The 12377-nt window shown below is 51.1% G+C and overlaps 1 long non-coding RNA gene across 1 annotated transcript; it reads right to left on the bottom strand.

Annotated features, from left to right (window-relative positions):
- Positions 1 to 1262: 1262 nt before the first annotated feature.
- LOC136542749 (uncharacterized) lies at positions 1263 to 2868 on the bottom strand. Its single transcript, XR_010780768.1, has 3 exons — positions 2391 to 2868; positions 2201 to 2259; positions 1263 to 1312 (listed from the first exon to the last, which is right to left on the bottom strand). It is a non-coding gene; the product is annotated as an uncharacterized lncRNA (long non-coding RNA).
- Between the last annotated feature and the right edge of the window lie 9509 nt (positions 2869 to 12377).

Raw genomic sequence — 12377 nt, 5'->3', positions numbered from 1 at the left:
AGCGGTGAGTGCTGTTAACGACGAATTACGGCACAAATTTACCAGCTTTTGGGCACCTCCAGCTCTCTCCTGTCGTACCAGGCAACGGACAGAGGGCTGTGTTCAGGATTGAGTAATTATGCATTTATGGTGAACAGCAACATACGTATAGTAGTAATCGACATGGACTTGAATTGGCACTGTTTCAGGCAGGGGGAAATGAAAGGATCTGTCAGCCTCTGTCCAAACTCCAAAGGGTCAACAATGAATTCCCCAACTTCTTGATGGTCATATCACGTATATTGACGTGTACTATATACACAGGGATGAAGTGAAGATGAACAGAAGATCACTGTTTTTTTTTGAAACAATAACAGAACTTCACTGTAATCTCAGTACCTGAGTTCTTGCTTCAACAGCCAGCAACACAGCAGGACAAGTTACCAAGAGCTGCATGAACTAGACCTCGCAGGGTAAAAGTCAGATTGGTCCCCCATCCTGTCCCTCGTTCAAATAACGCCATCCAAAGCGCAAGGCATAAAAACATTATAATCAATAACCTGAGCGGCCGATCCAAAAACTGGGGAAAGTTTTCTCAATGCCATTGCCACCTGTGAATCTGTACGCTACAAACTCTTCAAGGCTCACTTTCAAAACAAAGCAACATGTTGATTGTTGATTCAAACATCAATGAGTTATTATAAGATTACAACAAACAGGAGACAGCCATCTGAGTTTACCAAACGCTAGGGACCTAGAATGATACAGATATTGATGAGATACAAAGAACACGAGAGCTTATTGCTATGCCAGTGTACATGCAGTTCTACTTTTCTCCTACTTCGAACCAGAAGAAAACAGAGCTGCGGGAATAGATGGCCCGCACACGCTGCAGCGCGAGTGTTCCGTTCGTCCTGACAGCCTTCGCACCTCCTTCAATCCCCGTGCGAACAACAGTTACACCATGCCCTTGCTCCTTGAGCGATGGAAATGAATTGTACTCTATCGCTGTGCTGATTATTGGAAAGGACAGATAATCCAGAGGGTTTTGCTCACACTGCAGCAAACACTCCTGAATAGTCAATTTACCGCTTCGATGCAGCAAGCAGCATCCAAGTTCTGCTCTAAAAAAAAGGCAGACCAAGTGGGGTCTGAGGAAGGGAAAAACCGAGGAAAGTCTTCCCCCGCAAAATCTATGGAGAGGCTACTTCGAACCCACGACCTGGTGACTCAGTGAGACAGCTCTCACCACTGCACTAGACCTACCCTTCATCCAAGTTCTGCTCTAATAGTCAAATTTGCAATCTTGCATGTCGATAGGAACTCCAATGCGCTGTTCGATAGGTCAATCAAGGTAAGACTGACATACTGATAAAAAAAACAGTAAGATAAACAGAACCATATACTAGTTTGCAAGTTCACTATTTTCTGAAGTAGATAGAACCTACATTACCACCTTTCGATTGAAAAAGACAATAAGTCAACAACTGTATCCTCTCTAACTATCAGGCAACGATCCAATATAGTTGAATTAATAACCTTAAGTCAAGCATACAACACAAAAAAGGGGGCATACCCAGGGCTAAACTTTTTTTTTCTTGAACCCAGCAGGAGAGCTGCACATCATTATGCTAAGAAAAAGAAGGGGGGGCAAAAATCCTCACAAACTCACACACACCATCCAAGATTCTAGATGCACATACGTGCCTGATACAAAAGAAACAAAAACCAACCATGACCAGCACTAGGCCTCAGTTGTCTATTGGCTGTAGAGCGAAGAGGTAAGAAATACCTCTTGCTCCAGCTATTTCCCACAGGATGCAACCCCTCACAAGCGATTAATAAAGCTTTAGCTTAATTTGGAGATGCACCATAAAACACGGCACCTATTATGATGTTTCCATAAGGTCAGGCACTAAAAGCTACCACACAAGATCAGGTTTAGGGAAAGCATACAACAATAAATCATGATAAATTTTACTTTTCACCACTACAGCCTCACATAAATAAACCTAGCCAACATGCTGCTGGGACAAATCTACAGGAAGCCTGATAATCATTGCATTTTTAAGGTGTACTAAAGGTGAAGCACAACAATTTACAGTAAGTTAAGAAGCGTGACAGTAATCAATCTTTTAAAAGATGGACCACCATAATGCAGTATGAAATGATCAGGAAGCAACAGCAGCAGATAAGATAACCACAAAGGGAAGGAGCTTACTTGTCGAAGCCACGTGACTAGGTTAATACAGTGTCATCGGGAAGATCACCCCCGCCAATCTGATGTAAGTAAAATTGGGTTCACAGTTGCATCCACAAAACAAATGTTGGCGCCAAGTGCAGGGAGCATTCGTCAGATCAAATCTCTGTTGACATCTTCAGGACTCAGGGACATGGAAGGCAAAACTTACTAGGCAAATAGGCTTCTTTATTTGGATGTTACATGCAACATGGGAACCACCAGCCGCAATAAGAATGGTGTCACCGGGCCTTCAACAAGGTACATGGAGATCAGCCATAACATCCGGTGTTCACAATGAGAACTAGAGAGGGAGGGAGAGAAATAGACCTAGTAGCAGAAACAGCGGCCTCAAGATTTGGATAAACTCCAGGCTCCATCACACCTCTGATTGGCCTCTCAACACGCAACCATAGCCGAGGGTGGCATGCAAGGAAGCGCCATCTGTGGCAAACGAGGGCGGTGTTATACCTATCTGCAGGTTTAACAATGAAATTGCTAAAAACAGCTCATTTCAAAGCACATCAGCAGTACATGTTAAAGCATACCATCAAACACAGTTCAAACATGTCGCATCCAGACAACTCTTACCACTGTTGCAAACATTTCGGGACATAGAAAACTTCCATATTAGTATTACTACTACTACTACTACAAACAACAACAACATAGCCTTTCAGTCCCAAGCAAGTTGTGGTAGGCTAGAATTGAAACCTACCAAGAGCCCCAAGTCACGATTCAGGCACTTCAATAGCTGCTTTCCAAATACTCATATTCAAACATAGATCTCTAGATATATCTTAAGCTTTCAAATCTCTTTTTATTGCCTCACCCCATGTCAATTTCGATCTTCCTCATCTCTCCTCATATTATTAGCTTGGCTTAGGACTCCACAATGCACTGGTACCTCTGGAGGTTGATGGGATAAGTCTCATGTGTGGGCTGGTCTTTGTGGGGCTGTGCTGATCACATGATTCTTGTGGCTGTATGGTCTGTTTTTATGACATCATCTTAGACTAGAGGACAGCATCTTAGACTAGAGGACAACATCTTAGAGGACAGCATCTTAGCATCTAGGACAGCATCTTAGACTAACATCTTGGCATATGCTTGGCTGGCTAGCAGCCTATAAATATATACCCCCAACCCCTCAGGTTGGCATGGCATTTGAAAATAAACCAGAAAATTGCTCCAACTCCTAGTGTCATCCTCTCGATGAAAGTAAGAATTCTGCTACTACCAAGAGTAAGAATTCAGCGACTAACAACTGGTATCAGAGCCGTACTATCCTATAGCCTGAGCATCTCCTGCTCATCTCCTTTCCCAGCCGCATAACAGCCCCAGCTAGGAGCAGCAGCAGCTCTGGCCACTCCTGCTCACTCCTCTCCCTCTACGCAGATGAGCAGCAGCTCATCTGAAGCAGCCTTCTCCCCACGCAGCAGCCCTCCGGTAGCACGTCATGTCCGTAGGGCAGTCTCAGCGCTCGGTCGCCTCGAGCACGCGGCGTCGGTAGGAGGCCAAACTTGCCGCGTCAGAGGAACGCGAGCGAGCGGCGGCAGAGACCACTGCGGCGGCAGCAAGGGCGTCGAGGCTGGCAGCGGCGGAGCTGGCAGCCGCCAGAGCGGCGGCGGATGCAACGCGTGCGGCGGCAGCAGAGGTCGAGGCCCTACGTGGCAGCATCAGCAGCTCCATTTCTGCTGACGACAGCGCCGACGCGAACCTCGAGTTGCTGGGGAGAGAGGCAGGACGAGCGCGGGCGGCGCAGTGGGCAGTCGCGCACGCCCACGAGCGCGGTGGTAGCCCCGATAGGCACGGACGCACCGGTGGCGCTCCTAGAGGAGGCACGCACGGCGGCGGCGCTCCTGGAGGAGGCACGCACGGCGACGGTGGCGGACGGGTCGATGGAGAGCGCGGCCTTCACAGGCAGCGTGGCTCTCTCTCCCTGGATCGGTACCGTGGTTACCATGGGCTCTAGGCTGTCGTCAGGGACATCGGCCTCGGTGGTGGGTGGCCTACCCTCACCAAGACCAACTACGTCGAGTGGGCTGCGGTGATGAGGGTAAAGCTTCAGGTGCGGCACATGTGGGAGGCAGTCTGGTACGGCAACGTCGACTACGACCTAGATCGACAGGCGCTGAATGCCCTCATCGCTGCAGTCCCACCCGAGATGTAGTTCTCGCTTACCAACAAGCGGACTGCCAAGGAGGCTTGGGACGCCATCGCTGCGGCACGCATCGGCAGCGCCCGCGCCCGCAAGTCCACACTACAGGCACTTCACAAGGAGTGGGAGAACCTGGCCTTCAAGCCAGGTGAGGACATTGATGACTTCGCTCTCCATCTCAACACTCTATTGCAGAAGATGGTGCAGTTTGGCGATGACACCTATGGCGAGGAGAGAGCTGTCGAAAAGCTCTTCCGCTGCGTCTCCGAGAAGTACAAGCAGATGGCTCGCTCGATCGAGTCTCTGTTGGATCTCTCCACGATGTCGATCGAGGAGGCGATAGGTCGTCTCAAGGTCATCGACAGTGATGAGCCACAGCCCCTCTCGGGGCCCATCACCACTGGCGGGAAGCTCCTTCTCACTCGGGAGCAGTGGCTTGCCAGCCAAGGTGACCGGAAGAAGGGAGAGCCTTCTTCTACGACAGGTGGCCGCAAGCGTGGCAAGCCATGCAAGGCGCGCAGAGACGCCTAAGCCGGGGCGCGAGGACGTGCCGAGGGTGATGCCCGTGGAGGCGCCTTGGGCGGCGCCACCGGTAGGCATAAGACGATGCCTGCCGCAACTACGGCCAGCTTGGCCATTAGGCCAAGGACTGTCGACAGCCACGACGCGGCTAGGCCCATGTCGCACAGGTGGAGGAGGAGGAGTCGGCTCTGTTCATGGCACATGCAAGCATCGAGCTACCTCCAGCGGCACTGGCCACAGCGGCTCTCCTCCACCTTGACGTGCCAAAAGCACACGCCCTCCTCGGCGACGGCTCCGGCAACGACAAGACTAACGGGTGGTGCCTCGACATTGACGCCACCCATCACATGACCGGTCGACAGGAGTTCTTCACCGAGCTTGACTCTAGCGTCCGAGGCTCCATCAAGTTTGGGGATGCCTCCGACGTGGAGATCAAGGGCGTCGGCTCTGTCATCTTCACCGCTGTGTCTGGTGAGCACAGGTTGCTCACCGGAGTCTACTACATCCCCGCGTTGAGGAACTCCATCATCAGCTTGGGACAACTGGATGAGAACGGTTCGCGCGTGGTGGTTGAGGATAGAGTTATGAGGATTTGGGATCATTGTCGTCGCCTTCTTGCCAAGGTATCCAGAAGCGCAAATCGACTCTACATCCTTAACGTGCAGGTGGCACAACCCCTCTGTCTCGCTGCTCGTCGGGATGATGAGGCATGGCAGTGGCACGAGCACTTCGAGCACCTTCACTTTGGGGCCCTAAAGCGGCTCAGTGCGACCGGCAAAGGTACTGTAAGTACCAGCTGCTTGGGGGGGGATTTCTTGAACTTCCTTCTCTTCCTTAATAGATGGTGTAAAGAGGTCTTGAACGAAGACCTCAGGTGGAATCACGGTGCGAGAAGAGCCTATCTTAGATAGGTGGTCGACGAGCTGATTTTGATCTCATACCACATGGTGGTACTCGATACCGTAGAACTTCCCTTCGAGTTTCCTGATTTCGACGTAGTATGTGTCCATCTTCTCACTGGAATAGGACCAATCTTTGTTGAGTTGGTTGATGACCAGCATGGAGTCTCTATATACCATGAGGCATTTGATGCCAAGCTCAATGGCTATACAGAGTCCATGGAGACATGCTTCATATTCAGCGGCATTGTTGGAGGCTGAAAAATGAATTCAGAGAACGTATCAGAGCTTATCTTTGGTCAGCGTAATGAATAAAATGCCAGCACTAGCACCATTGATGTTGAGGGCACTGTTGAAGTACATCACCTAGTGCTCGAGGCAAGTAATGGGGATGGGCTCTTGGATCTTGGTCCACTCAGCGACGAAGTTAGCGAGCACCTGTGACTTGATGGTAGGCCTGCTTCTGAATTCAATGGAGTAAGTGCCGAGCTCAATAGCCGACTTGATGATGTGGCCATTGGCCTCTTTGTTGTGGAGGATGTCCCCTAGAGGGAACTCGATGACCATGATGATCTTGTAGTACTCGAAGTAATGGCGGAGCTTGCACGACGTGACTAGAATGGCATATAGTAGTTTCTAAACTTAAGGATAATGAGTTTTGGACTCATTAAGGACCTCATTGATGAAGCAGACTAGACGTTGTACCTTATAGGTGTGTCCGGCTTCCTCGTGTTCGACGATGATAGCTGTGCTAACGATGCGAGAAGTGGTGGCGATGTAGATCTATAGAGTTTCGTCTGGTCAAGACGCCATAATGATCAAAGGCTTCGTTAGAAACAACTTGAGCTGCTCGAAAGCTACATCTACCTCCTCTGACTAGGAGAAGCGCTTGGAGGCCTTGAGTAGTTTGAAGAATGGTAGTCCTTTTTCATCGAGGCACGATATAAAGCAGCTAAGAGCAGCCATGCAGCCTGTAAGCTTCTGTATGTCCTTTATGCAGGTTGGTCGTTTCATGTTGGTGATGGCGGATACCTTGTTGGGGTTGGGCTCGATGCCATAGGCACTGATGATGTAGCCCAGGAGTATGCTGGATGGAACTTCAAAGATGCACTTCGAAGGGTTCAACTTCCATCTGTATCGTTTCAGGATGGTGAATGTTTCTTTGAGGTCGGCGATGAGGTTGTCGGTGGTCTTGGACTTGATGACCACATCATCAATGTAAGCTTCGATGTTGCGGCCTATCTATTGGTCGAGGCACATCTGGATGGCCCTTTGGTAGGTCGCCCTGATGTTCTTGAGTCCGAAGGACATGGTGGTATAGCAATACACACCAAAAGGCGTGTTGAATGACATTTTGATCTAGTCGTCCTCTTTCAGGGATATCTAGTGATAGCCGGAGTAACAGTCAAGGAAAGAGAGTAGTTTGTAGCCAACAGTGGAGTATACAACCTCGTCTATCCGGAGTAGACCGAAGGGGTCTTTAGGGTAGTGTTTGTTGAGATCAGTGTAATCAACGCACATTCTCCATTCTTTATTCTTTTTTAAACAAGAACATGGTTTGCTAACCACTCAGGATGGTACACTTCTTTAATAAATCCGGTAGCTAGGAGCCATTTTATTTCTACCCTTATAGCCTCCTTCTTGTCTGGCATAAATCATCGGAGTTTCTGCTTGATCGGTTTGGTGGTCGGTGGGACATTCAAGGAGTGCTCGATCTTCTCCCATGGTACCCCTGGCATGTCTATAGGTTTCCAAGCAAACACGTTGGCATTGGCACGTAGGAAGGAGACAAGCGCACTTTCCTATTTGGGGTCAAGGTGAGCCCCAATCTTGATGGTCTTGGAGGGGTTGTCGAGGCCAAGGCTGACCGCCTTTATTTCCTTGGACTTGGCGGAGGCACGTGGAGGCTCTAGCGCTAGGATCTCTAGGTTGTCGGCAGGCACCATCTTGGCGTCGGTGACCACGCTAGCCATCTAGATGGAGAGGTCAGTGGCTTTGGTGACGGTGAGACTCTCTGTCTCGTAGGCGTAGGCGATGGAGAGGTTGGCCCGTAGGGCCAGGACTCCTATAGGCGAAGGCATCTTCAGCACTAGATAGGCATAGTGTGGTCCAACCATGAACTTGGCTAGAGCTAGCTGACCAAGTATGGCATGGTAGGCGGTGTTGAAGTCGATGACATAGAAATTGATGTGCTCGACGTGGTAGTTGCTAGCCATGCCAAAATGTACTGGGAGGGTGATCTCTCCAAGCGGTTTGAATGCCCTGCCAGGTACCACACCTTAGAAGGAGGAGTCAGAGGGTGCGAGGTCTCCTATCCCAAGGCCCAGCTACTTTAGGGCTCCAGCGAAGAGGAGGTTCAGAGCACTTCCACCGTCGACGAGTGTCGGGGACCGAATACTAGGGTACCCAAAGAGGAGGAGCAAATAATCATCAAACATTGATGATTCCGAACAGACAAGAACACGACTACTCCTCTTGCCCAATGACCAAGGGTTAACTCCGCTTAATCCAACCCTTGAGGGTTGGCTCCGCCACATCCAACCCCTGAGGGCTGGCTCTACCTCGCCTGACCCCTAAGGGCTGGCTCTGCCTTACCCAATGTTTAGGGGTAGGCTCTGCCTCACCCAATGTCCGAGGGTAGGCTCTACCTCGCCCGACGTCCGGGGGCAGGCTCCGCCTCTCTCGATGTCTGGAGGCAGGCTCCACCTCGCCCGATGTCCAGGGGCAGGCTCCGCCTTGCTCGACGTCTAAGGGTAGGATCTGCCTCGCCCAACATCCGAGGGCTACCTCCGCCTCGCCCGACGTCCGGGGGTAGGCTCCGCCTTGCTCGACGTCCGAGGGCAGGCTCCGCCTCGTCTAATGTTTGGGGACAGGCTTTGCCTCACCCAATGTCTGAGGGCAGGCTTCGCCTCGCTCGACGTTAGGGGGCAGGCTCTACCTCGCTCGACGTTTGTGCGCTGCTCCTTCATAACTACGTGCATAGATAAGGTGGGGCACTCAAGTCAACCACAATACTGAGGACCATACCCTACACACCTATAGGAAAGTACCATCAGGATATGACCAGACGAACACTTTAAGCCCTTCTAGGCATGTCAGAGCACAAACAGTGTTGTGGGCGCCGACATTTGTCCTATAGTGTTATGGGCGCCAGCATTTGCCCTCGGACACAAATCCTGATGGAAACATATGACAACCACTATGGTCTAGGAGGAAACTCATGTCATCTACAGTAACGAACGTGGGGCCTCTACACCATCTGCTCCCCATAGGGTCGCGGCTTGGCACCCTGGCGCGTTGCGCCGCCCGTTGGAGCGGGGTGGGACATGACCACTTGCTGAACGAAGCCAGAGCACGACCCTATCAGGATCTACAAACATGCTATCCCTGGCACCGTCTACCGTGTCAGTAGGGCAGGCTCAAAGGAAAAGGAAGACTTGGCACCTTTGAAGGACCTTCTCTGCCTCTGGTTTTTCCTCTTTCTCCCATCTATAATTCCTACTCCCGCTTGATCTATAAGACGGAGGGTAGGGCACCCCACTAAAGGGACCGATCGATTCAATACATCACGCACCACATAACACACAGCGGAGCAGCAACCAAGCTCTTAGCGTCCTTTTAACCTTTCCATCAGAGACTTGGGACATATCCCTCTCTCGACTGTTTGTACCCCCTACTACGAACCTTTCAGTGCTAATAACATAAGCAGCAGCTACAAACTAGACGTAGGGACATTCTGCCTGAACCAGTATAAACCTTGTGTCTTTTAGCACACCATCCGAGCCCAACGTGCAACAAATACAAATTTACTAGTTGGTGTTTACTCAAAACACCGACAGTTGGTGCGCCAGGTAGGGGACCTTTGCGTGTTCTGATGTTAACATTAGGCCACAGATGGCTAGCCATGGAATTAGCTAGGTCCCAGGCGCACACGTGCGCTTCGGTGACCTGGACTTCATCATCACGGTGGGAGGAGAGTTGGCATTGGCTCACGCCGCCGTCCAACCTCTCCCCTCCATCGGCCTCGACTATGGGAGGCTTGAGCACCAGCTTGGCATCTTCCTGGGACCCCAGCCATCTAGGGAGGACCTACGCCGACATTTGTCCTACAGTGTTATGGGCGTCAGCATTTTCCCTTGAACATGAATCCTGATGGAAACATACGACAACCACTATGGTCTAGGAGGAAACTCATGTCATCTATAGTAATGAACGTGGGGCCTCTATGCCATCTGCTCCCCATAGGGTCATGGCTCAACACCCTGGCGCGCCACACCGCCTGTTGGAGTGGGATGGGATGTGACCACTTGCTGAACGAAGCCAGAGCATGACCCTATCAGGATCAGCGAACGTGCTATCCCTAGCACCATCTGCCGTGCCGGCAGGGTAGGCTCAAAGGAAAAGGAAGACCCAACACCTTCAAAGGACATTCTCTGCCTCTGGTTTTTCCTCTTTCTCCCATCTGTAATCCCTGCTCCCCCTTGATCTATAAAAGGGAGGGCAGGGCATCCCACTAAAGGGACCGATTGATTCAACACATCATGCACCACATAACACATAGCAGATCAGCAACCAAGCTCTTAGCGTCCTTTCAATCTTTCCATCAGAGACTTGGGACCTGTCCCTCTCTTGACCATTTGTACTCCCTACTACGAACCTTTCAGTGCTAATAACATGAGCAGCTGCTGCAAACTAGACGTAGGGACATTCTGCCCGAACCAGTATAAACCTTGTGTCTTTTAGCACACCATCCGGGTCCAACGCGCAACAAATACAAATTTACTAGTTGGTGTTTACTCGAAACACCAACAACGAGTACTTTTCTAAAAAGCACTTTCTTGATGGTTGCATCAAGAACGAGGGGAAACACCCTATGTAAGGGATGTCCACCCACTAGTCGGCCCTGCTGAAGGTGATGGGGACCTTGGACCAGGGGCGATAGCTAGGGTTGGCAACAGCATCTTCCACGTTGACGGTGAGCACCCGGTGGGTGGTGAGCTTTTGATCTCTTCTACTCTCGGCGGCGGTGAGGCCCCCGAAGATGGTGGCGACCACTTTGTTATGATCCTGGAAGGCGTTGTTGTTGTTGTCCCCATTTGGTCGGTGGCCTCTTGCTCCATCGTTGTTGTCATCGTCCGGCTTTTAGCCTGGAACTCCTTAGCCAAGCCAAGGCAGTCCTTCATCTTGTGCTTGCTATTCTTGTGGAGAGGGCATGGGCCTTTGAGGATCTTCTTATACTGCTCATCGTAGTTGCGCTTGGTGCGAGGTTCATCAATGGCGGCGATGATGTGGTCTGGTCGGCGGCGGCGATATTGACCAGATTTGGACCCTTCTGGCCGATCACGACCACTGTCCCGATGGTGACCGCGGTCGTCGTAGTGGCGGTCATTGTGGCATCGATCGTCGAGTCGCTCGTCGCTATGGTGAGTTGGGCGATGAGTGTCTGCATCCTCATTGAAGCGTACTTCGACCTCTTCAGTGTCGGCATACTGATCGGTGGTCGTAATCATCTCGCCAATCCCTTTTGGTAGCTTGCGATTGAACTTGGAGCGGAGGTCGCGGTGATGGAGTCCTCGGACGAAGGCGGTGATGACCTTAGCTTCCGTGAACTAGGGAATAGAGTTCCTCATCTTAGAAAAGCGTCTAATGTAGCTTTGGAGGAGCTCGGACAGCTTCTGGTAGATGCGGTTTAGATCATGATTGGTGCCTGGCTAAGTATACGTAGCCATGTAGTTGTCGGTGAAGACCTTCTTTAGCTCTTCCCAGGATCTGATGGGGTCCAGGGCAAGGCTTGTGAACCAGTTCATCGTAGTAGGCATGAGCATGATGGGAAGATAGTTCGCCATGACACTGGTATCTCCCCTGGCGGCGTGCACAACAGTGGCATAAGCTTGTAGCCATTGTGTGGGATTCATTCATCCCTCGTAGGGCTCGACCTCGGTGATTTTGAAACCACGGGGCCACTGGAGTGTTTGGAGTGTCCTTGTGAATGCTCTAGGCCCTTCTGGATAGTCGTTGTCATGATTTGTAGCATTGCCAGCATTGAGTGGCTGGAGGGCTAAGTCTGGATTACCGAACTCTTGCTCGTATTCTTGATAGCAGCATACTTCTTCTTCATGGCGAGAGAAACGGCGCTCGTCGATATGACATCGCGCGTCTCGGAGATTGTTGATGTGTGCTCAAACGTCCTGGTCGACTTCCTAGTCGTGTTGGCGAGGGTGATCGATGTGGTTGCCCCTAGCTCCCCCCTGGAGAGGTTGTCCATCATCGTGGTGCTGGTCGGTGAAATGACTTTGGCTAGGGCGGTGATTAGATCTTGGCGTGGTGGATCGGTGAATCGAGCTCATCGAGTAGGAAGGTCGTTGATCCTGGTGGATCTCATTGACCTGGTAGTGCGTCGCTTTAAGCATGGCGGCGACCTTGGTGACTTCAGGTGTTTGCGGGAGCCGGGCGAGCTCGTTGGTGGCCACGGCCAAGTTGGTGCTTGGGGTCTTGTAGACGTCATGGCCATCAACACGGACAAATTCATCGTTGATGTTGTGTTGGAGTGGGCGTGGCCTTCCTTGCGAGTCGAACT

The sequence above is a fragment of the Miscanthus floridulus genome, chromosome 3 (assembly GCF_019320115.1).
Source record: "Miscanthus floridulus cultivar M001 chromosome 3, ASM1932011v1, whole genome shotgun sequence".
NCBI classification, from domain to species: Eukaryota; Viridiplantae; Streptophyta; class Magnoliopsida; order Poales; family Poaceae; genus Miscanthus; species Miscanthus floridulus.
Note: the sequence above shows the minus strand (reverse complement) of the source record. Positions and strands in the feature narration are given on the sequence as shown.